Consider the following 24,186-nt stretch of genomic DNA (forward strand, 5'->3'; position numbering starts at 1 on the left):
GGACATTCTTGTTGTGGTAATTTCTTTAATATTAAACATATGTAAAATAAGCATGACTTCCCCTTTTTCCGATATATCGGTAGGAACTTTAGCTTTAGAGGCTCGGAATTATGAGAAAAGGGCATATTCATAACCCTACACGGCATCGTGTCTTTACACAATTTGCAGGTGAGGTGCCGACAGAACACAATTCTGCTTGGTTTAAATTAATAGTCTGCCCCTTACGCTTTTTAAATGTAAATATTATCGTTTAATAGAAACTGGTATCAATACCTATATTCTTCATGTTGTTAAGAATGAAATCTCTAGGCCTATAACTAGAAAATTTTGCTTTGCACCCCACCCCATCGCGATCAAAGTTTGATAAAGTTTCATAAACACAAAAATTTGAATTTTTCCAACATCGATATAATCAACTTAGATTGGATTTATAAACTCAAACATGGTTGGTGAGATCTACAAATAAATTGAAAAATACATAATAAATACCTTCTGTTCATCAAATGTTCATTAACTGTGGAAAAATCCTTCGAACTTTACGCTTCGTCATGTTTATGCTTTACATTACACACCATCACTGCATCAGTAGACTGCATAGATGTGTAAAGTAGACACAAACATTTTTTAAAAGTTTTAGTGTAAGATTTAAAGTTAGCATGTCAACTTTCTCGACTCAAATTAATTTGGAAAACGAAATTGTATTTTTGTAAATTGTTGTTTGCCTATCATTTTCAGGGATTAAATCGCGGCGTGTAAACTTACTTTGAGTCTAATACGCGTAATAATACAATAATAAGGAACGTCAATTCAGTCGCGTATCAAGAGAGGTAGCGCTTATTACAAGTTAAAGTAAAGTTAGGTTGAAAAATGATATTTTTAATAAATATGCAGATGAAAAGATTTCATAAATCTCGGACCTTTCGACTTCGGCCAAAATTGATTCGGGATCCATAATTTGCTTACGTTGGACCCACAACAGCATATTCAAAACGTTCACCAACAGCGCGTGCTCACGAGAATCTCCTTGTTTGTACACGTTTTTTTCCCTGTTTGTGCATGCCCAAAATCGGCAAAAAACAAAGGTTTTATGCAAGAATAATCGATGTTATCAACCTATCCTACGCTATACCTAAATTACGTTACTCAACAAAATACAGTTTCTCCAAGTCCAATACGCTTTAAAAGATTGTACATGTAAGGTCTGTTGATTACTCATATTTTAATCGATTGGAATTGAAAATGTATTGTACCCACTTTTCAGAAAGAATTGTGAAAGTAACGTCTTTTGTTTACAATGACATGCAAACGACGTATTAAAACAAAGGAAAGTAACTGTCGGAATCTGAATTTAATAATAAAAAATTCTACACTATCTTCAAATTATTTCCTAGACACAAATCTATGTTTGAAATAAATGTTTGCATCTATTTTTCTTGACCTGAATTAAAAGTACACTTACGTTTGTATTTAAGTAGAATATTTAAAGGTTAGAAATAATTCTACTGTAAGTACATTAACATTTTAAACAAAGGAAAATATTAACTTTGGCTACAAGAGTCCGAAGGGTATGTGAGTATTTTGTTCTTTTTTTTCTTGGTTTCATAAAGGTAAATAAACTATGGTCGTGTTTTTCTTTCTTTAATAACATAATTCCTTGCAGGAAAAATACCAATCAGAGAATATTGGTGTTTGTTTTGTTCCGGATGCGTCAGCAGTTCGTATCATTGAATGCCGCAACAGCGCCACCACTATTGTATAGCGCCACCACGAGAGTTATAGCGCCACCACTTTTAAAAATCCTGGTATATTTCTTCTGACCCGAGATCCTACTATTCATGGTGTGTGCGTATATAATTATTTATTATTTCTACACTATTTGTATGCGCAGGTATGTTCATATAGTGTGTCTATTCATCGGAATGGTGTTCGAATACTGGCCGATATGAAAATGTGCCACTGTCAGATTCGGGAGAAAAGCTCCTGGCACCACAATTTGTATAATATTTTAATGAAATTACAACCAACCTATAGTAAAGGTGTTGTTACACGGAACTACATTCTCCGATTTCCGAAAAAAAAATCTATCAATAAAATATTAGATAAAATATAAATTTTAGTCACGTGTTTACAAGTAGAAACGGGCGATAGCTGCACCACGGAAATGTCGATAGCTCTTTTCCTTATCACCACAATTTGGTGGTGGCGCTAGCGTTTAGTAGCCGTGAATAAGCCAGACCTTACCATCATTATTGGAATGTTTTCCTACCACACATAAATTAAAATTATCATGTTGGGGCGGTCCCCTTGAAATATCGATCGTCTTAAGTGTTCACAGTCCACGTAGACTTAATTCGTAAATGTCTTTTGATTATGATTGAACAGACCGTGATTTTCTACTATACTATATATATGGTGTGTCTTTTTTTTTTTTTGATAGCTTTCTTGTTTCGTTAAATTCTTGCCTCGTTCTGCCGGCCACGACGTAACGTCATAATAAGAAATGTAACATTTATATCTATATAGCCAATATGTTTCATGTAACCCTCACAGCAATTTATGTTGTAGCTTTTGTTTTACTTTTCAAACTGAATGTGGAGATTTTTAAAACATACGTGACTGATCTATTGTTTAATTAAAACAACACAAGTGTCATAAATAGAATGACTTTGGTTTGTCCAATAAATATTATCATGTCCAACAATATCCCAGTTAACGTTATCGTTTACTCGTACAAAACATAAGATCACAAGACACGCTAACAATGATAGACTTACAAGGTCTGCTGATATCAAATACGATGTAATAATATTAATATTTTTCTTCATACTGTGAGATATTTTTCAGAAAACCATTTTCTCTCTAGGCTCATCTCTGACCTAAAATTGTGTCGGTGCGACGTTAAACCCAACAAAATAAATATAAACAAGTGAATGAAGTATTGCCATGCAATACAAAGTCCCCTACTGGAAGGCACCTAATTTTCTCTACTGCAGTATAACATCATGAACTGATATCTGTCAATGACGTATAAACAATATTGTACTATTATATACAATATGTTATAACAACACACCTGGATTAAAATGTGCATTTATAAAAACCCACAGTTGTTTTCATATTGAAATGTTTTTGCCGATCATGAAAAGGTTATCATATAAGTTATTTATAGTACCAAGAAAGGGAAATTAATCTTTAAAAAGAAAAAAAAAATCTATATAATATAAATCCACAAGAAACTCTTTACCAGGTAGAGATAGGTCAAAATACACCTAAAAATGGATGTAACATGCATGTTGTACCACAGAAAAGTGGTCTCGATTTTTCTCTACGGCCAATAATAAAAAAGTTACAATAAAATCTATTTATAGTAATAACAAAGGGACGTAATTCTAAAAACAAGGGTGCCTCATGGTGGTGAACATTTGATCCAAGTTACATCAAAATCCCTAAATGCATGAAGAAGAAATGCTCCGGACAAAGTCATTCTTGAATTTGACCTTTGACCTCTAAATATGACCTTGACCTTAGCCCTAGGGACCTGGTTTTTGCGCATGACAATCCGTCTTATGTTGGTGAACATTTGTGCCAAGTTACATCAAAATCCCTCCATGCATGAATAAGAACTGCTCCAGACAAAGTCATTCTTGTGTCTGACCTTTGGTCTCTAAGTGTGACCTTGACATTAGACCCTGGGCTTGGGTTTTGCGCGTAACATGTTGTCTCATCCAGCGGAATATTTGTGCCAACTGATATCTAAATCCTGTTTTGCATGACAAAGTTTTAGACTGGACAGGAAAACAATCCTACTGACCTTTGATCTCAAAGTGTGACCTTGACCTTTAAGCTAGGGTACTGGGTGTTGCGCATGACATGTCATCTCATCATGGGGAACAATTATGCCAAGTGATATTGTAATCCCTTGATGGATGACAGAGTTCTGGATCGGACAGGAAAAAAAAATATCGACCTTTGACCTCCAATTGTGACCTTGACCTTTGAGCTAAGGGTCCGGGATTTCCGCACGACACGTCGTCTCATCATGGGGAACATTTGTGCCAAGTAATATTAAAATCCCTTAATGAATGTCAGAGTTATGGACCGGACACGAAACAGATCCTGTTCATGCTATGTTAACATTTGACTGCTAAGTGTGACCTTGACCTTTGAGTTAGGGGTCTGAAAGTTGTGCATGACACATCGTTTTATTATGAGGTACATTTGTGCCAAGTAATATTAAAATCCCTTCATGGACGGCAGAGTTATGGACCGGACAGGAAAAAAGCCCTGTTGACCTTTGACCTCAAATTGTGATCTTGACCTTTAAGCTAGGTGTCTAGGTTTTGCGCATGACACGTCGTCTCATCATGGGGAACATTTGTGCATAGTAATATTAAAATCCCTTCATGGATGGGAGAGTTATGGACCGGACAGGAAAAAAGCCCTGTTGACCTTTGACCTCCAACTGTGACCTTGACCTTTGAGCTAGGGGTCCGGGTTTTGCGCATGACACGTCATCTCATCATGGGGAACATTTGTGCCAAGTAATATTAAAATCCCTTCATGGATGGGAGAATTATGGACCGGACAGGAAAAAAGCCCTGTTGACCTTTGAACTCCAATTGTGACCTTAACCTTTGAGCTAGGGGTCCGGGTTTTACGCATGACACGTCGTCTCATCATGGGGAACATTTGTGCCAAGTAATATTAAAATCCCTTCATGGATGACAGAGTTATGGACCGGACACGAAATTGCGGACGGACGGACGGACAGACGGACAGACGGAATGACGGAAAAGCGCATTCCTATTGTCCCCGAAACTGGTTTTCAACCAGTAGGGGACTAATAAATAACTAGGCTCATCTCAACGTTACAGAGATAGGCAAGAGATATTGTAAATCTTTTGAGAAAGTGATATTAGAGAGGATTGATTTTATGGCGAAGTGCTTTTCATTTGATGACTCTAACGACTGATGCCAGTCTATGTCACTATTTATACCATAAACTAAAATCATGATGCATGGAAATCGCAGCTTTCCGTTCACTGCTTTGGAACCCCTTCCCGTCAAGATCAGGGAAGCTCACTCGCTAACTACTTTCAAAATCCTGCTGAACCCACTTTTTGTACAATATTTCGTTAACTCAGAAAACAGCGTAAAACAGTATTTTATCCTTGGGGCACTCAAATACTATTAAATACGTATATATGTTTGTCTCGTTTTATCTATATGTTTTACATTAATGATTTTTGTTAATGCGGAATGCATTTGTTTTGGTGTTGAATGCGTATTTGTTTGTATTTATTCTGAATCTGTAATTTATTCACTTTTGAACGTGTACATGTGCATCAAAAGAGTGCTATATAATGGTGGTATAAAAATTATAAAATAATAATAATAAGGCATTTTCACAATATAATATATAAAATTTTAGCGTTTTATAGTATTATAAGCTCTAAACTGTAGCACATGAAAGCATGTTTATGACACATTAAACATAATCAGTATATTTCGAAACTGGTCTCTTGAAAATGATAAAAATGGTGATGAAGTTTCCAGTAAATTTCGGATAAAATGTGCTTAATTCTTACTTTTAAACCTTTAATATCTACGCATTTCCGGCAGAAAAGTAATTTCCTACCTGTATCACTTTTGGACTAATTCACAATTAGAGATTTAAACATAGATGATAGTGGATATATAATTGTGCACCAGTGGAATTATAATATGCAAAGACCCTCGGTCAGTCTGACCTTAAAATATATTCAATGAACTCTATGAAGCTATAGAATCAAAGATAAATTATAAAAACAATATATTTTACATAAACACCATTATAAAGTTGATAAGTGTGTTTTTTTATCGAAAAGTAAACACAAACTTCTGAAACATGTAGGTACGAACGGCATAAGAAAAAAAGACAAGTTTTTATTGTAATTAAAATTACTTTGATCACAGGTTTAGATAAATAAATAAAAAATACCTGAAGAGCATTGATTATGTATAATTTTAAACTTTAAACGTTAAATGTGTGTATCATTGAAAACACTTTAGATACAGGATTTCTATTCAAATTATTTTAAATTGTAGAATAAAAGACGACAATAACGTTTTATCAAATTTTAACAATAAAAAAGATTTAAAAACGGGTTTGTTTAGGCGAAGTTATGTAGTTTAAAGTAATTATTATATTTATTTTCACGTGTGTCATCACCCCAAGTTTAGAATGCATACAAGGAGGACAAAATACTATACAAAAACATCCAGGCCAAGTATTTGATTGCAATGGAAAAGGCATATGCATACATAAATAAAGATCTTTTGAACGATGTGTCATATTTCAATTAAATCTATTTATATTTCAAATGGAACATTGAACACATGCACTTTGAATGATAGTAGTGTCAATTTGACTGAATCTATTCATGTGAGCAAAGGACGATAATAAAGTGTTGTATTAAACACTTGTTTCAAATTACCATCATGACAACATAAACAATACAGTTATTTTGTCTCTATGCAAAATGTTACTGAATGGACTTTATGAGCAAACTTACTCCGAGTTCAAATACCGAGACAAGTAACAAGAAGTAAAACACTGCATTGCATGGACCAATTAAACCAACGTGAACAAAATAGAAAACTTAGCAAAGAATATAAGAAATAATAAAATATAAAAGACGATCCTTTCATTTATGATATATAAGACACGACAAAATAATTTCTATATGGGCATAAAGTGCCTGGTTGTATTAAAAGTGATAGTACATGTCTTCTGTTTGAATATACTTTAAACACGCCCATATATATCATACAAAATGAAAACTACTTAAAACGAACATCAGCAGCCATGCAGCTACGGCCACTTGCCACTTTAGATAGAAAATAAAAGACAGTTAAGCTGTTATCCGCCTTCCGATAACAAAATAGTTTCTGACCTGAGTCAATAACTCTGATAGAATAAACAGCCGAGTCGTATTTGAGTTTAGTTTTAAAGGAAATTACCCACATATTTAGGCGAAACGTAAAGCGAATACTCCAAAAATGACTAGTGGTACAAATTAACTGAATTTAGATAAATAATGCAGAAAATTTACATTCTTCATTCATTTCTACCAATATCTGACTTGAATTTTTACTCACTCTATCATTTTTTACGTCTTTGGTGTGGCACGGTCAGGAATAGAAAACGCGACCTCACGCACTCAAAGCGGGCGCTCTGCCACTAGACTACCAAGGCGGTATATTAGGACTCTTATGTTAATAAAAATAATATATACAATGAGAAAGATCAGAGATACAATGTTAACATAGAATATTAGAAAGGTTCCAATGGATAAAGCATGCGCGGAAATACTGTGTAGAAATACAGGAGTCAAAATATAAACACTAAAAATGAAATATACAGGATGGCATCAGACGAGAGAACATGTAAGTAGTGAAAATAACTTCATACACAATGGCAACGTAGGAGTCAAAGTAAAGCTATTGAAACAAGGCAGTCTGAAAGACACCTAAATCCCCCGCCACTGCTATGGATAGTGAAAGGGTAAACCCTTGTCCTTTAGCTGTGACCTGGACCTTGAACTGACATGACTGACTCATGAATTCTGCGCAACGTCTTGATGAGGTGATTATTTGACCCAAGTTTCATGAAAATCCTTCACGGGGTTTAGGAGATACAGAGTTCAAACCTTTGACCTTGAATTGTGACCTTGACCTTGAGTTGACATGGCTGACTCATGAGTTCTTGATGAGGTGAAAATTTGACCCAAGTTTGATGAAAATCCTTCAAGGGGTTTGGGAGATACAGAGTGGACACAAAATGAAAGGCTCAAACATTTGACCCTAAGTTGTGACCTTGACCCTGAACTGGCATGGCTGACTCATAAGTTCTGCACATAGTTTTGATGAGGTCATCATTTGACCCAAATTCCATATGAATCCTTCAAGGGAATTAGGAGATACAGAGCAGACACAAAATGGAAGGCTCAAACCTTTGACCTTCAGTTGTGACCTGGACCTTGAACTGACATGGCTGACTGATAAATTCTGCGCAACGTCTTGAAGAGGTGATTATTTGACCCAAGTTTCATGAAAATCCTTTACGGGGTTTAGGAGATACAGAGCTCAAACCTTTGACCTTGAATTGTGACCTTGACCTTGAGTTGACATGGCTGACTCATGAGTTCTTGATGAGGTGAAAATTTGACCCAAGTTTGATGAAAATCCTTCAAGGGGTTTAGGAGATACAGAGAGGACACAAAATGGAAGGCTCAAACATTTGACCCTAAGTTGTGACGTTGACCTTGAGCCGGCATGGCTGACTCATAAGTTCTGCACATAGTTTTGATGAGGTCATCATTTGACCCCAGTTTCATATGACTCCTTCAAGGGAGATACTGAGCAGACACAAAATGGAAGGCTCAAACCTTTGACCTTCAGTTGTGACCTTGACCTTGAGCCGGCATGGCTGACTCAAAAGTTCTGCATATTGCCTTGATGAGGTGATCATTTGACCCGAGTTGGATGAAAATCCTTCAAGGGGTTTAGGAAATATAGAGCGGACACAAAATAGAAGGCTCAAACCTTTCACCCTAACTTGTGACCTTGACCTTGAGCCAGCATGGCTGACTCATGGATTCTGCACATCGTCTTGATGAGGTGATTATTTGACCCAAGTTTTATAAAATTCCTTTAAGGGGTTTAGGAGATATAGAGCGGACATAAAATGGAAGTCTTTGACTTTGAGTTGTGACCTTGACCTTGAGCTGACAAGGCTGGCTTATGGGTTCTGCACATCGTCTTGATGAGGTGACCATTTGACCTAAGTTTCATGAAAATCCTTCAAGGGGTTTAGGAAATATGGAGCGGACACGAAAGTGTTACGGCCAGACGGAAGGACGGAGGGAAGGACAGACGGAAGGACGGACGGAGACCATTCCTTTAACTCCCCACCACTTGTGGCGGGGGATTAATAAAATACATAGGATGGATACGGAGGAGCCAGAATGTAAATACTGAAAATTTAAATTCACCGAAAGGCAATGGAGGCACAAGAATGAAACAAGAAACCGTACCATTTTTGGATGGCAACAGGAGTCTGAATGTAAATATTTGTAACTTAGATACACCGGATGCTAACGGAGGAGTCGAAATGTAAATATTGATAATTAAAATACACGTTTGGCACGGAAGGAGTCAAACTTAACATTTATAACTTAAATACACAGGGACTCAGTACCGTAGCCAGACACAAATGTAAACCGAGGCAGTGTAGAGGTTTCCGGATATCTCCTCCCCCAGAAAGAAATTGGGATATGTGAGCGATTTCCTGCGTTTTCTGGTTATTCAAAAGGTTGTTTTAAAGATTTATGAAGTGTAATTTTGTTTTATTTTAAATATCATAAGCCAAAGGCAATTATCCTATGTCAGTGAGAGTCCCACAGTAAAGAACTTCCAAATCATCAATTGGTACATTTTTGTGAGCGATCATTTTGGCAACCATTAAGCCAATTGTCTTTTATTCTTGACCTTGTCCAAGTTTAAAGTCGTCTATGAGTACTAAAGTTTTGTTCAAACGAATTGAATCCAACAGGAAAACAAAGAATCATCTGGACTATGGCATTTATGTTTGGAAAATAGTTCACATCACACAGCTCGGGGAGAGACATGGAACTGTTAATCTAATCATTTATATGTTGCACTTTACTACTTATTCACTTCCTGTTGGTAAGTTATGAGAAGAAAAAAACGCTATCAAAGTTGTTTTCATTGTTTTTCATTTGATAGCCATAATTTCCTGGTAGCAGATAGGTACTAGGTTATACGTCTTTCGTTTGTTTCGGAAAATAAAGCCTAAGATACTGTATTAATTAACCTATAAAGGGACAAAAAGATTCATCTTAATTTGATAAATCATTATAAATTAACTGGCTTTTGCACTGAACGGTTGCCGGCTTTTGTGGCTAAATATCTATTTGTGAAACTTCTTTTACAGGTCTATCTTAAAAATTTTGGTCTAGCGTTATTACGAAATAAATATATTGACCTGGAGCAAGTTCAACGCTATAAAAAGCATTATCTCACACCAGCCTGTTTAAAAATATCACAACAAAATCTCCACTGCGTAAGAATTGTATGTATTTATAATAAAAATTGTAAAGATATATTTTAATGCATTTGCTCTTTAACTGAATTTATGCTTGACTGTGTATTTCTGCCTGTGGGCTGTTTCGTAAATTGTTGTTCTTCAATTGAATTAATCAGTGTGGGGAATCACGTGACAAAGGCAGATTACACGGAAAAATGGCCGATAATTTCTCCGATTCGTCAGGAAAATCAAGGTATTTCTATTGATAAACATTTGTTTTAGATGTTCTGATATGTCCTATCATATGCCTCTTACCTTCCGATTTCCTCTGGTACCTTTCCTTTGTTCCATTCTCCTATATTTTCCAAGAACACTTGGGAAGTTTGAATATATTCGCAGTTTTTGGGATGATGGTATCCACGGACCGACATTATTTTGTTCAGAAAATACTAATTACTGAAGTAAACGACAGCACAATGACATTAAAACTTAACAAAGTATCCAGCCCATCATAAACATGTAACGGACTGGCAAAATCAAAGCTACCAAAAAGAGAATGTCGAAATATACGAAATGGCGCTGAACACGTACATAGTCTTCTAGGGCGCTGTACACGTACAAGGTCAAATATTCAATCTTATATTATAGAAGTACTTATATTGCCACGAATATTCTGTGTTTAAAAGCGTTTTACACATTTATAATGTCAAAAGTTGAATCGCATTTTCTTGAAAACAAGATCTACGAAAGTTCATGCACTTAAGCAGACATGCAGACATTTAATTACCTAAACGCAGTATTTAGAGTAATATCAATGACAAAACATGCTTACATAGTGTTATATAACGTCTCGGAGACACATATAGACACATTAGACATATGACTACACATTTTCTACAAATATGAGAAAAAAAACAACACGAAAATGCCCAAAAAACGCAGTTAGAATACGAGGGCGAAAAAGATTATGGATGTTACATAATATGTTTTCCCTAGTTTGTGTAAATTCAAATGAAAGTTATGTTTTTATTTATATATTTTCAGTATGTTTGTTGGCAATAGGAAGAAAACCTTCATATTAGAGCTACCAGTATTATACAGATTCGAAGAATTTTTTCATCTGGCTCTAAAGATGTTACACAGAATCCTATCACCACGTTTCGTCGGTCTTAGATGGAAGTTATTATGCGACTATCAAGACAGGAAAAAAATAATTCGGTAAGCAAGAAAATATCTGATTCAACAAAGAATTTAGTACAAAGAAATAGACACGTAATAGGAGAAATAATAAAGGTTACTGTTGTTTGTATTGAGCAGCGACACATGGCCATACGGAAGAGGGTAGCAATTCATGACAATGCTAAACATATTTGCGCAAGATGGTGACATTCAAAAGGAGCTTTTGGGAAATGCACAGTATAATTTAAAAAAACAACAACAACACCAACAAAATCTGACAATGCACATATAGAGATCTAATTCAAAATACGCTTTTCCTGACTTCAAAATGAAATAATGGGAGTTTGCTTTAATCAAATATGAGAAAAACTGTAAGCGGACTGTATAAATGCTCTTTTATTTGCCATCATTGTTGACGATGCAACTAACAAATCAACCAAGAAACACCTCTCGCTATGCATTAGGATTAGGCCGACTGGTGATAAATGTGCCTCTGTAAAGACTTCCTAACGAGCCCTTTTTTCAGAAGGAAGATATGGACTTACTAAATGCCGTTACAGAGATAAAGATACAAGTTTTCTCGACTGAGCGGAATGACTCTGCAGTGTGGCTTGCCTGATACAAAAAGGCAATGCGTATAATCAGCGACTTCGGCACTAAAACATCTATATCAAGGCGTGTTGGAAGGTAAATGCATACAGACAACCGTGATGCAGAATCTGTATAGGATTACTTTGAGTTTATGGTATCAATGTATTTTTCGACCATTTTGTCTAGAAATGGCAACTCACATTCTACAAAATGAAGTCCGTTTTGCTGCCAAAATCTACTGAAAACAAGTCGTCAGAAGTGCCAGTGTCTATTTACCACGCATATTCTCCAGCTCTTCAAGGCACATTTCAGATATTTAAAAATGAGGTAACAAAATAGAAACTACACTTGAATATTGCCAGTCAGAAACCACAGACTTCAAACCACTCTTATACATCCCTCCGTGTATAAACACGGATTTTGTTTGTGCTTCTGACTATGCCTCCAACATCTGCATTTTGCGGACGCTCATTCAGGAACATGAAAGCATTCAAAAACTACTTTCGTTCAACAATGACAAATGATAGAATGACGAATAGCTAAAAGTCAAGATAATTATTGGTACGATTTTGTGCATGGTGTAGTATTTTTAACTGAGGGAAATCAAATGTTAAACTCTAGTTCCTAAAAGTGTAGTCCAAGATGTTTTTTATTTTCAAATATAAAAGAGTTATGGAAATGGTCGCATAATTAAATAGAGGCAAATAAAAACCAGGCCAGTTCTGCATTGTTATTTCTCAGTGCCTCTAAGTCGTTCTTCGGGAAACTGTGAGTGAAATAGGTCAGTACCGGCTTCTACACACAGTTTCAAAAGGTCAAAATAAATTTACAAAATAAATTGCCAATCATATGTTGCTGGAGATGTACTCAGATGTGCCCAGAATGTATCACATGGCATTTGAATACCAAACAATTTTCCGGGGAGCATGTCAACGAACTCCTAGATTATGTGCCAACACATGTATGGCGGGAAAGGAATGCCCCTGCAAAAGAAAATAAATCTGACAAATCCGTTTCATTATTCATAACTCGAAGGCATAAGAGATTCACCTTATATGATAAATTGTGTTGTGTATTCAAATGTTTTCCAGTAAATTCTTTTACACAGCTATGACTTAGTGAGTAAATCAGGGTTTTCTGCCAATATTCTCTGTTGTGTTTAAACAATACAATCATATGTTGTGCTTTTATCTACCCAAAGACTTTTGAATCTTTGTGAATTTCGAAAGAGTATTATTTGACATCGGTGCGTGAAACAACGGTGAAGTGTGCTGTAAATACAGAAGCCTCATGGCAACTTTAGTATTTCTTTAATATAAAATAGAATAGTTGTTCATGTACGTGCACAGCACCTCCGAAGACTATGTACGTGTTCAGCGCCATTTCGTAGATTTCGACATTCTCGTTTTGGCAGCTTTGCTTTTTGCCAGTTGTTTACATGTTTACGCTGTACAGTGTATTTGGTTAACTTTTCGTGTAATTGTACAGTCATTTACTTCAGTAATTTTCTGGACAAAACTGTATCCGTCCGTGGACAGCGTCATTCAAAAACTTGCGAATGTATTCAAACTTCCCAAGTGGTCTCGATAAATAGAGGTGAATGGAACAACGTATGGGTACCGGAGGTAATCGGAAGGTAGGAGGCATATGATAGGATATATTAGAACATCTAAACAAAGGTTGATCAATAGAAATACCTTGATTTTCCTGACGAATCGGAGACATTATCGGCCATTTTTCTGTGTAAGCTGCCGTTTTAAGTTACGTGTTCCCCCACACTGTTAATGCTTGAATGTGTAATTCAGAAGGATTTTTTTTTTTACATTTTTGCTCTTTTATTGAACTGATACTTGAATATGTAATTCGACCGGCTTATTACCCTTTTTGCTCTTTTATAAAATTAATGCTTAAATGTGTATTTCTGCATTTGTTTTGTAATTGAATTAATACTTGAATGGTGTAATTCTATCTGCTTGTTGACGTCTTTGCTCTTTAATTGAGTTAATGCTGGTATTGTGTACGATAAATAGTTAACATTGCCACCAGTCATTTTACGTTTTCCCTGTTATGAGTTTGAAGTGATTGCCTCATACAATTCAATCCTAATGACTATGACATGTATATATTTTATCCTGCTACTATTTATCTTTATGTTTGTACATGGATCAGACATAAATAAATAATTTTTGCTAGTTAGGCGCTTTCACATCTATTATAGTGCTGACATGACCTATGACGGATGCCATAATTCTAAACACGACTGCAACTGAATTTGTTTATTCATTTTAAATCTTTCGACGTGTCATCGGACTTTGTCTTTACACTTAATTATAGCATTTTATTGTGCTCGGCTTTCCTGCCAACTTTGATCTACCGATCACTATTTTTATATTATAACTAAAAATACAAAAATGACAACGAATGTTGTGTATCTTATGAGCTTCAGACACGTATCAGTGTAATGCAAAAAAATACAAATGACATGAGCTGAAAAGATGGATATTTACAGGAGGTCATTTAAGAAACAGAATATTTCGGTATATATACAATCATTTTCTTCCACGCAGTATTTTTAAATCAGAAAAATATGACGATTTACCTGACATATCATGAAATAACTTTAAACGACCTTTTGTTAATATACAAAATATAAGTACCATTACACTGTGCGAGAAATACGCGGTTAGACGATCATTTTTAAAACGCATTGAAGTTAACAAAAATGTCCTTGTGTATAAATAAATATATATAATGATTCAATAAAAGACAACCTTCAGCTTAACCAACGGATAGTTCGATTTCATTGTTAGTTCACACTATGGTATGTTTTACAACCCTACCTAATCAAATGATATGCGTGGGTTAACAAAGCTTAATATGATATCTGAAGATCTATTAGACGCTAGCAAATACATTTATAGCACTATTTGAGTTGGATGGAGCCTATGAAAGGTGTTACAACCGTCTCGATACTAGCAACAACTATAGACTCATCAACACATAACAACCTACTTTTACCCCGCATATAATCTTTTATAATGAAGGTATAATACAGCTATACTACGACAGATGGACGAATTAAGCCCTTCTTGATTAATTGTGTTTCTGCATTTGTAAAGTAGTGAAAGCTCAAAAAAGTTATAAGACATGTATACATCAAATAGTCGAACTATAACACGTTAGAGCAAATAACAAACCCACCAGAATTTGATTTTTCATTTCAATGTCGCCGAAGCACCGATTTTGTTAAATAGATTTGTAAGCTTGATAACCGTAAATAAAGATATTTATTTGATCGGAGTGTTATATAGTTAACATCTATCTTGAAAGATGATATTGTCGTCCAAGGTCTACCAAATTGATTAAACAATCAGTACAAAAAATACATGTATACCGAAAATTATACACGCAAGGTCCGAATGTACTTTTTAAAAGTCTGAGATCTTCATTTACACAGAAAACGATATTATACATAAATCTAGCATTGATAAATACTTGAAGAAGTAAACAATTTAGCTAAATATTTATAAATATACTGTACAAACATTCTAATTGCACACCTGTATTTTCATCTCTACCACACTTTGACAAATTTACATGAAACTCGACACACTGTTAAATGAGAAGTTATATAATTGTCCGTTACTATTGACCACTCCGTTCATTTTAGTAAATCGATTTTTAATGTCCAAACCTAACTAGCAATATAACTACAAATACATGCATTTCTTAACTGACATTCTGTAAGATATGCAGATAGCTTTGAGGACAAAACGTTCAGCTGCTATCTCGGGCTTTTGGGCTCGATGCGGACAAAATGCTACACGGCTTGACTTTCATGGTTCAACATTTTAAAGTAATACACTAGTATCCATCAATATTCTATCTGCATGTCAGTTAACCATTCTGGAAAATGTCAACTAAGATCTTTAAAACATCTTAGCTCTAAAGACAAATTACTTGTCACCAGCGTTTCCAAAAAAAAAAATAAATAAAAAAATCAGGAAATTCCAGACCTAGCGAAGTGTTCCCTCATTGAAAGGTCAGTTCAAGTCGACAGTAGATGAAAGAATAACTATAAAACGAATACTACAACATATCAAGTAAAACAAACGTAAATAAGTTACATAATAAAATATTTTGATACGAAAAGCAATATAATAATACAATAACATTACATTAAATTTAAATTTGTAGCCATCGTATTAGTAGTATGCGTGGAAGTCAGAGAGCCCACAATTGCGTTATCAGTAAACGTGTCAACAGTTACGCACAACAAAGATAACAACTGTGCATAAATCTATTAAACTAGGACAGATGCAATAAGATAATCCCGAATTAGTACAACTTAGTGCTGGTCGACATGTGGCATGTAATGTCACCTGCAGGCAAGCAAGAATTAGCATTTTATCAGATTTGTATGAGAAAAAGGTATAAGCTCTGCAGTGGAGATTATTTGTTGTCACAAATGGGTGCCTATGATTTCGAAAAAAAAAGAAAATTATTGATATAAATGTACTTTAAAACATTATGCCACTTACCGCAAGGCTCCTTTGTTTTGACAGAGTTATTTTGAGCGTATCAGCCTGAAAAACGCACGAGCGCAGGTTGGTTATCAAAAACTAGCCTGAAACACGGGTAAGTATTTGAATACAAACTGCGTTCGTGCTTTGCAAGCGTATTTTGTACACATAAAACATGATGATTGTATGCAATTGTTTTTTTGTTTTGTTTTGTTTTTGTTTTAAATACGAGCGCTGAATCATCCTTTTTTATGATTTCTCTGTTAATAAACTACAAAATTTGATGAGCTACGCACCGCCTTCTGTCAAACCATATCGCTCCGAACCTCGAACACGCGGCTATTCCATTTCCATTTATAGAAACTGTGCTTTACCTACTCAACTGCATGACTGCATGACTGGGGTTTCTTTTGCTCCAAATTGTTTAAATTTGATACAAACCATTGAAAATTCAAAACAAATGTATTACCATTTAGCAAAAGACCATTTAAAAGGAATCCAATTGAGCAATTTAATCCTGCTTTTAAGATACTCCCAGCCTGATTATTTCGAGCAAACAGTAACTTCTATTGGGAAGATGACCGTTCACTTTTAATTGGGTTAAATGCCATAATTTCAACAACTACGGGTATGTAACGGTGGTCAGTATATTCTGACACATGTTTAGGTTCTGCACCTGTATTGAGTTGTTCTCTACATATATATTTCTTTTTTCTTTTAATCCTCCATAACATGAATATATATATCCTAATTGAAAAGTGCAAAGATCATATTTGAAAAGACGCAACTACCCGAATAACCTGATAGAACAAGGAATAGCAAAAGCTTTGAAACTTGAAAGAACTAAATTACTAGAGGTCAAGAAATATAAAGAAGAAGAAGAAGAAGTAATTCCGTATGTGTCAACATTTAACCCTCGAAACCCTGAACTATTCAATTATATTAGAACTAATCTACCTATCCTTGAAAACGACCAAAAGATGGCGAAAATCTTAAGAAAAACTTCTATTATTAAAAGCAAAAGACAGCCATAAAATTTGAAGACGATACTTACACGAGCAAGATACGATGAGAAGACCAAACAGGATACAATAGGAAAATGTGAACGACCTAGATGTAAATTATGCATACACATAATAGAAGGGGACGAGTACAAATTTTATAATGGTCAATCGTTCTGAATAAAATTTTTAGGAACATGCGATGCCACTAATGTTATATATGCAATAAAATATAATGGGTGCAACAAAGATTATATTGGAGAAACGGGAAATTTGAGAAACAGGGTTATATTACATAACCAGCATATCCGACAAGGTAAAGATGCACCCATTCCAGTTAGCAGACATATCGCGCAATGCGCTAAAGATTGCAACACACAATACAAGATTACCCCTATATACCGACCACCAGAAAATAACAGTACTCTACGAAGAATCAAAGACCACCACTTTATTAAATTGTTTCAACCATCACTTAATGCTTTAACATAAAACCTGCCAATAAATTAAATAAATAATTGTATAAAACATAAGCGGCGTCATTTCTAACACACAAGCGACATTAATAACGTCATGACGTCGACGCCTAGAAACAACGTCATTTATCTGAAGATCCCGCGTTGAACGGGTGAAACTTTGTTTTTATTGATTTTTAAATGTTTATAGACATTATTAAAATGTAAAGACTTGAGCATCTTTCTCCACATCTTTTTCCCATATATATATATATATACAAATCACAGACAATGAAACATGATAATATATACCTTATATAAAATATTCACAATGAATATGAATAATAAAACAAGATTATACATGTATATAACTTACAAGCAATATTCACAGTTATTTAAAAAATGAAACATGACAATATTTAACTTACAAAGAAAGAGTATTTACAATGAATATAATACTGAAATATTCATCACAAATAATAATAGTTTAACCAACATGATTGAAGAAAGAAAATGTTATGGTCATGAACATTTAATCATAGATTTCATCAGAATAAAGAAAGTCAACGTCTTTAATTGCATATAATGTCTACAATGAATAATGCACGATTGTATCAGACTATACCACGAAACAACACTAGAAAAGGGATTAACTGATAAAAATGCTTTACTGAATTAGCATATATTAGGCTATACCGGTCTGCTAAGTTACGAAACGAAAAGAGTTAAGCTGGACTGGAAACCATTGTTAACAGTTTAATGAGATTATTGAAAGTACAGATTCCAAAATAACAACAACCGTGTATTTTCTTTTCAAAACGCAAAGCCTTAAAAATTATTTGATGAAGTCTGATATGATTTAATGCCAAAGAGTAATTTTGACAAATATTCATGTTAAATATTTTGTATCAGAAGCGGTCTTCACATATGCTTATAAACTGAGAAAATCGCTTGATTTTTGAGTATACAGTTTTATTATTACAGTTAAAGAATACTACTTAATACTGATTACATATAGCTACATGAATGTACAAAACATATCTGTTTTGAAAATAGCTAAACATTGCTTAACTAGTAGATCATTTCACATTTGTACCTAACGAGCCGGCAATTCTTAAGTGTCTCATTATAAGTATCGGTGGCTGACCTTAACAGACTGATACACTGTCCACGAGGGTTCTGCAAAATTAGCCTGCTATATGCAGGTACGCCAAGCTTTGTAATGAAGCAGTCCAGCATCGCTTTCCGATGATAATCGTTTACTAGACAGAAGATAAGAAGATGCATAATAATAATGTTTGTCAACCCGGAACACTTTGGACACACCTGAATATAACTTGCAGAGTATATCCTTCCTATAACAGAAACCAGTTTCTTACATAAATTTGTCAGTTTTGAGGCATTCCTAGATATTTGCAATAACACACAAGCACTGTCTGCTTTTAATATATCACACAATAAGGCAGATTCGTCAAATTCTATAAGTCTTAAAAGTCTGTTCTGGCAATCAACGCTTAGTACATGTTGTTTCAGAGTGCGCTTACACACACATTTTGCAGGAAATGTTCCTCTATTCATATAGTTCTGCAGAACAACTGAAAGATTATTCTTCTGCAAAATGCGAACAATATCGGGTATGAATCCTAGGGAGACAGATTCAAATTAATTTTCATAAATCTGATAGGTCTATTATTGAACACGTGCTTCGACAAGTATTTGTTGGAAAGCCGGCAACGGTAACGTCCCCTAACACTGACTTATGCAGAATTCTTTTATATAGTGTTTTACTACTCAGCCTAATGACATATTCGAAAGCTTTTAGGCCTGCAAATGTAACTTTACCGATTTTCTCAACTACTCTTCAATCAATTTGTGACATTGGATTATAAATGTAATGTAGACATTTGCCTTTTTTGTACAGTAAGCATAGACAACATATAATTTTGATACTCCACGTGTTCAGGAATATTACGAAATAAGCAATCAAAAAGAAGGATAATGAAATAATAAATCATTTAGTTTTACAAATAATACTTATAAAAAACAAGAGCATTATGTATATAAGACACTCAGCGTATATCAAACAAATCTTTCTTCAAATTTATAGATGAATAAAATCTGGAAATTAGATCCCTCGGAAGCATCGAGAACAAGGCAAACAGTGAAAATTGCAGACTCGGTTTGATTGAGTCTGTTCATGGGCAGCAATGGAAAATGCAACACTGCCCACGCCCCCTAGCACCGGTTTATGTTTCAAATTCTGATGAATTGATACTACAAAGTAAATTGCTGATATCAGAATGAAACTTTTTTATATTTTGTTTTGAATCATACATACATACACCGAACGTTTTACAAACCCTAAAGCAATCTGGACTATCTGGTAATTTATCATTCCAGGAATAGGTCTGCATAGTGTTTATGGACCTATGTGGAGATTTGAAAACAAAATTCCTCGCATGTCTTTAAAAATTATGCATGCCTATCATTCGGACAGTAACTTTAACTTATATATCAGATTTAAATGTTTGATATTTGGGCCTACATAGTTTTATCTGATTGGCGTGATTTATGCAAATGCTACGTGGTTCAAAAACTGTAATTTTACCTTTTAACTGATTATATCATGAGGTGGTCGTATTTTGTTATTTGCTAGAAAAATATTAATGGCAGTTAAAAATGGCGATATTTGTTTACTTTATAAAATACCAGAGGACATATTTTCTGTGGTAAGTAACTTTATTATAACAAATTTTCAAACGATAACACCTGATCTATAAGACAATCCATTGAAAACATAAATGCAACCAAGCAAAATGATAGCAGACTCTGTTTTATTGAGCCCATTCTTGACAGGTAATGAAATGTGGAAAGAAGTCATCTTCTAGTTTAACGTAACTTGGGTATTAACTGCTCATCCCCAATACCCACGTTGAGTTCAACATAGTCAAGGAATTTTATTTTTAATATATACGTGCTTTTCGTATGTGCGTTACTGTGCACGTTTTGTCGTATAATAATTTTGACCATCAATGAGCAATGCATTTTATATTCTCCAGAAATATTTTTCATTATGAGTGTCACACGCAAATCAAGGTCACACTTTCAAGTCAAATGCCATGTCAATTTGCGGGTCGTAACTGTGATATCATAGTGCAATTTATTATTTAGCTGGAACAATTTGCCTCAATCTGATGGGCTGTCTTGACATTCCATATACTAGTACATGTGTACCCCATATTCCTCTCTTTTAAGTCAATGTCAAACTTATGGGTCAAATGTCATTCATAAGCTTGTCCTGGTCGTAAGTTTGACATAAACGGAGCAATCAGTTTTGGCAGCAATGTCATCTTAAATGACACGGAGTCTTGCTCACAACAAAAGATCGTTGTCCAAGGGCAATGTCACATTTAGGGATGAAAGGTCATTCTAGAGCCAGTCCGTCTCAAACCTTTTGTAATACTGATTGTTTCGCCTAAATGAAATGGAATGTCAAGAGCACACATAAGCGGTAAAATGTCATAATTAAAAGTTAAAGTAGATTTATTCGGACAAGGTCGCATTAGAATTGCATGAAAATAGTTTCATTAATCTAATATGCACTTTTAAACAGACCCAGCTCTGATATTCATTAATCTATCTCCCCAATAAGATTGCCATTTAGGTGCTGTGCCACATAGAAAATGTGTTTCCTTCAAGGAATTAGTCCCTTGTAAAGTCTGACGATAGTAGAAAGGCGATAATTAATAAGATACAATCAACAAATGGGTTTGCTTGCACTTAAATAGTAAACGGCAGTTTTATCGTATATAACCCCTGTTAAAACGACTTTTACGGTGCTCGGAAAATCTCCACCTCAATTACCAAGGACAGCATCCATCTGAAGTTTGTTTTTAATATATTTCGCTTGGTTTTATTTTCGTTACAGCGTTGATGAGTCTAAAACTTTAAGCTGAAACAATATAACAGGATCTGATCTCATTGACCATAATCATTGAGGTATCTGACTCTAAACCAATGATGTTTCCTAGCATTTCTCAATGCATTGTGCAAATCATACTCATAGAGAAACAGTTATATCTATTGATAATAAAAGTCCTGCTAATGTTAGGTCTTTTTAGTTACGAACTACCGGTGTTTGCGATTAAAAGGCAATTGACTAAGCGGTTGTAACTGACATTGTTCATATTCACACTTTTCATTTATTTTGAACGCTATTAGAACCCTTTCTGTATGCCCTGCTACCTCCGGATACAATAAGTAATTACCTTCAATGTAGTAGTTAAATTATGCGAAAAGTATAAAGAAAAGTATAATATCAATGGTGCTGCCTTCACTATCGTTAAATCCCATACTTGACTTATATTTTATATACAACACTTTTTAAAAGTTCTTACTGCTAGGTGTAATGCTTTGTAGACTTCCAAAAGACATCTCACTAGAACAATCAAACAACATAAATGCCGTGTATATAACATCAAACAACAAAATATTGCTTGTACCAGAAAATATTTGCAAGGCGAGGTTTTAGAAGCAGAACACATATTTTCATTAGCAATATGTTGTTATATACTCGCCCGAAACTATAAACATCCTGTTAAGTTCGTTTTGTACAGAAATCGCATTTTTAGTCACGGTTACGAGTTTTTTGTCAGTTTGTACTGAGACTGTACCTTTAATAACTTTTTACCATCAAAGGTAAACATTTCAGACTGAAAATTGAGTAAGATAATTCATATGGCTACCGTCTAGGAGTTATCGTTTGTCTATTCGTGGATAACAAAGTCACTTATCAGACACTTTATTCTAAATTCAGAGTAAGACAGGACAAATGTTGCAATTTATTTCGCATACATTTTTGTGTATAGAGATGGAGGATGTAATGAACTCCGGAGGTGTAAGCGTTATCGTGTTCTTTGTGCTTTATCAATTAAAAATACCAATGTATACCATATAAGTACCTTATCACAAAATAATCAGATCGGTATGCATTTGTGTTGTGTCGTTATATATCCCGGTTTGTATGTTTTTGCCGACTTGATAATTCATTTTATCAGGCTTTGTTTCTGTGCTATTACATGTAATTTTGGTTGTCGTTTAGACAGCAGACAAAAACAGATCATCTCATGCAAAAGATTATCCATTTAGAATGCAATGTGCAGACACACGATGTTTTTTCATTTAGACTTTACTTTTTGTTTTCTTGGACCGAATTAACGTTACGCATAAGGAAAACATTACCAGTAATATTTCAGACACGTAACTATAAAGTCATCACACTTCTGCAACTTATAGCGTACACGCCTCCTTAAACTGCATTTAAATAAAAATACAATTGCAACCTCTACTGGATAAAAGTTATTTCAATTATTGTGAGTCTGTTGTGACCTAATACCTATCACATTCATTTAAACGTTTATCAGACTTCTTGATCTTCTCATTTTATAAGTATTTTCTGCATCTCTAGATTAATAAATAGTACTGGGATTCTTATATGCACGTTATTATAACCAAGGGCTGGATTATTTATATGGTAGTTATAAGGTGCTCTTCATTTTAATTCTTGTATCCGTTTTTTATCAGGTTGTCAGACAATTTCGTTACAGGCTAGACTTTTACTTTATCTAACAACACCTCCGATTTCGAATTTCCAAACTAATTAGAAAATATTTTAGGTTTTTGAATAAACATTACTTTATGACTCTACCCTTTATCCGTGTTTACCAAATGTGCAAACTCTACGGTAGCTCAACGGCACATGTCGATAAGATATTGCCCGGCTCCGCTGCACAAGGGAACTACATAATTTCTTAGGTCCTTTCGGATATATGTTCGTTCGTTTTTACTGTAATGTTTGAACTTATTTGTGAACAAAGAATGCATGTCCGTCGCGGTAAGAACTTTGACACATCATGAATGAATATGTGGTAGGCTGCAAAATCAGTTTTAAGCCCTGCTAATGTTTATCTTATTCTATTACATTTAGAAGGTATATTTGCGGTGCTTTGACAAGTTACGTAAACTTTGCAATTCAATGAGCAGTTTCCATATTGTGGAGGTATTTGCCGCGGTACGATTGTTTTCTCTTTACGGGTGAATTACTTTATTTGTGTCGATTCTGATTCGATCTTTACATTACACGTGTATAATATTGTCAGGAGTATTAAATTTGTTTAAATAAAAACAATTAATAACATAAGCATAAACATTAATCTATCACAAATATTATAAAATGATCAAATACTGAAGAAGATATGTTTGCCCTAACAATACATTTATATTGAAAAAAATATTCATAATATATTACTTTGATAACAAAGAAATGCATAAATTTCATACAAATACAA

Source organism: Mercenaria mercenaria, chromosome 14 (assembly GCF_021730395.1).
Source record: "Mercenaria mercenaria strain notata chromosome 14, MADL_Memer_1, whole genome shotgun sequence".
NCBI classification, from domain to species: Eukaryota; Metazoa; Mollusca; class Bivalvia; order Venerida; family Veneridae; genus Mercenaria; species Mercenaria mercenaria.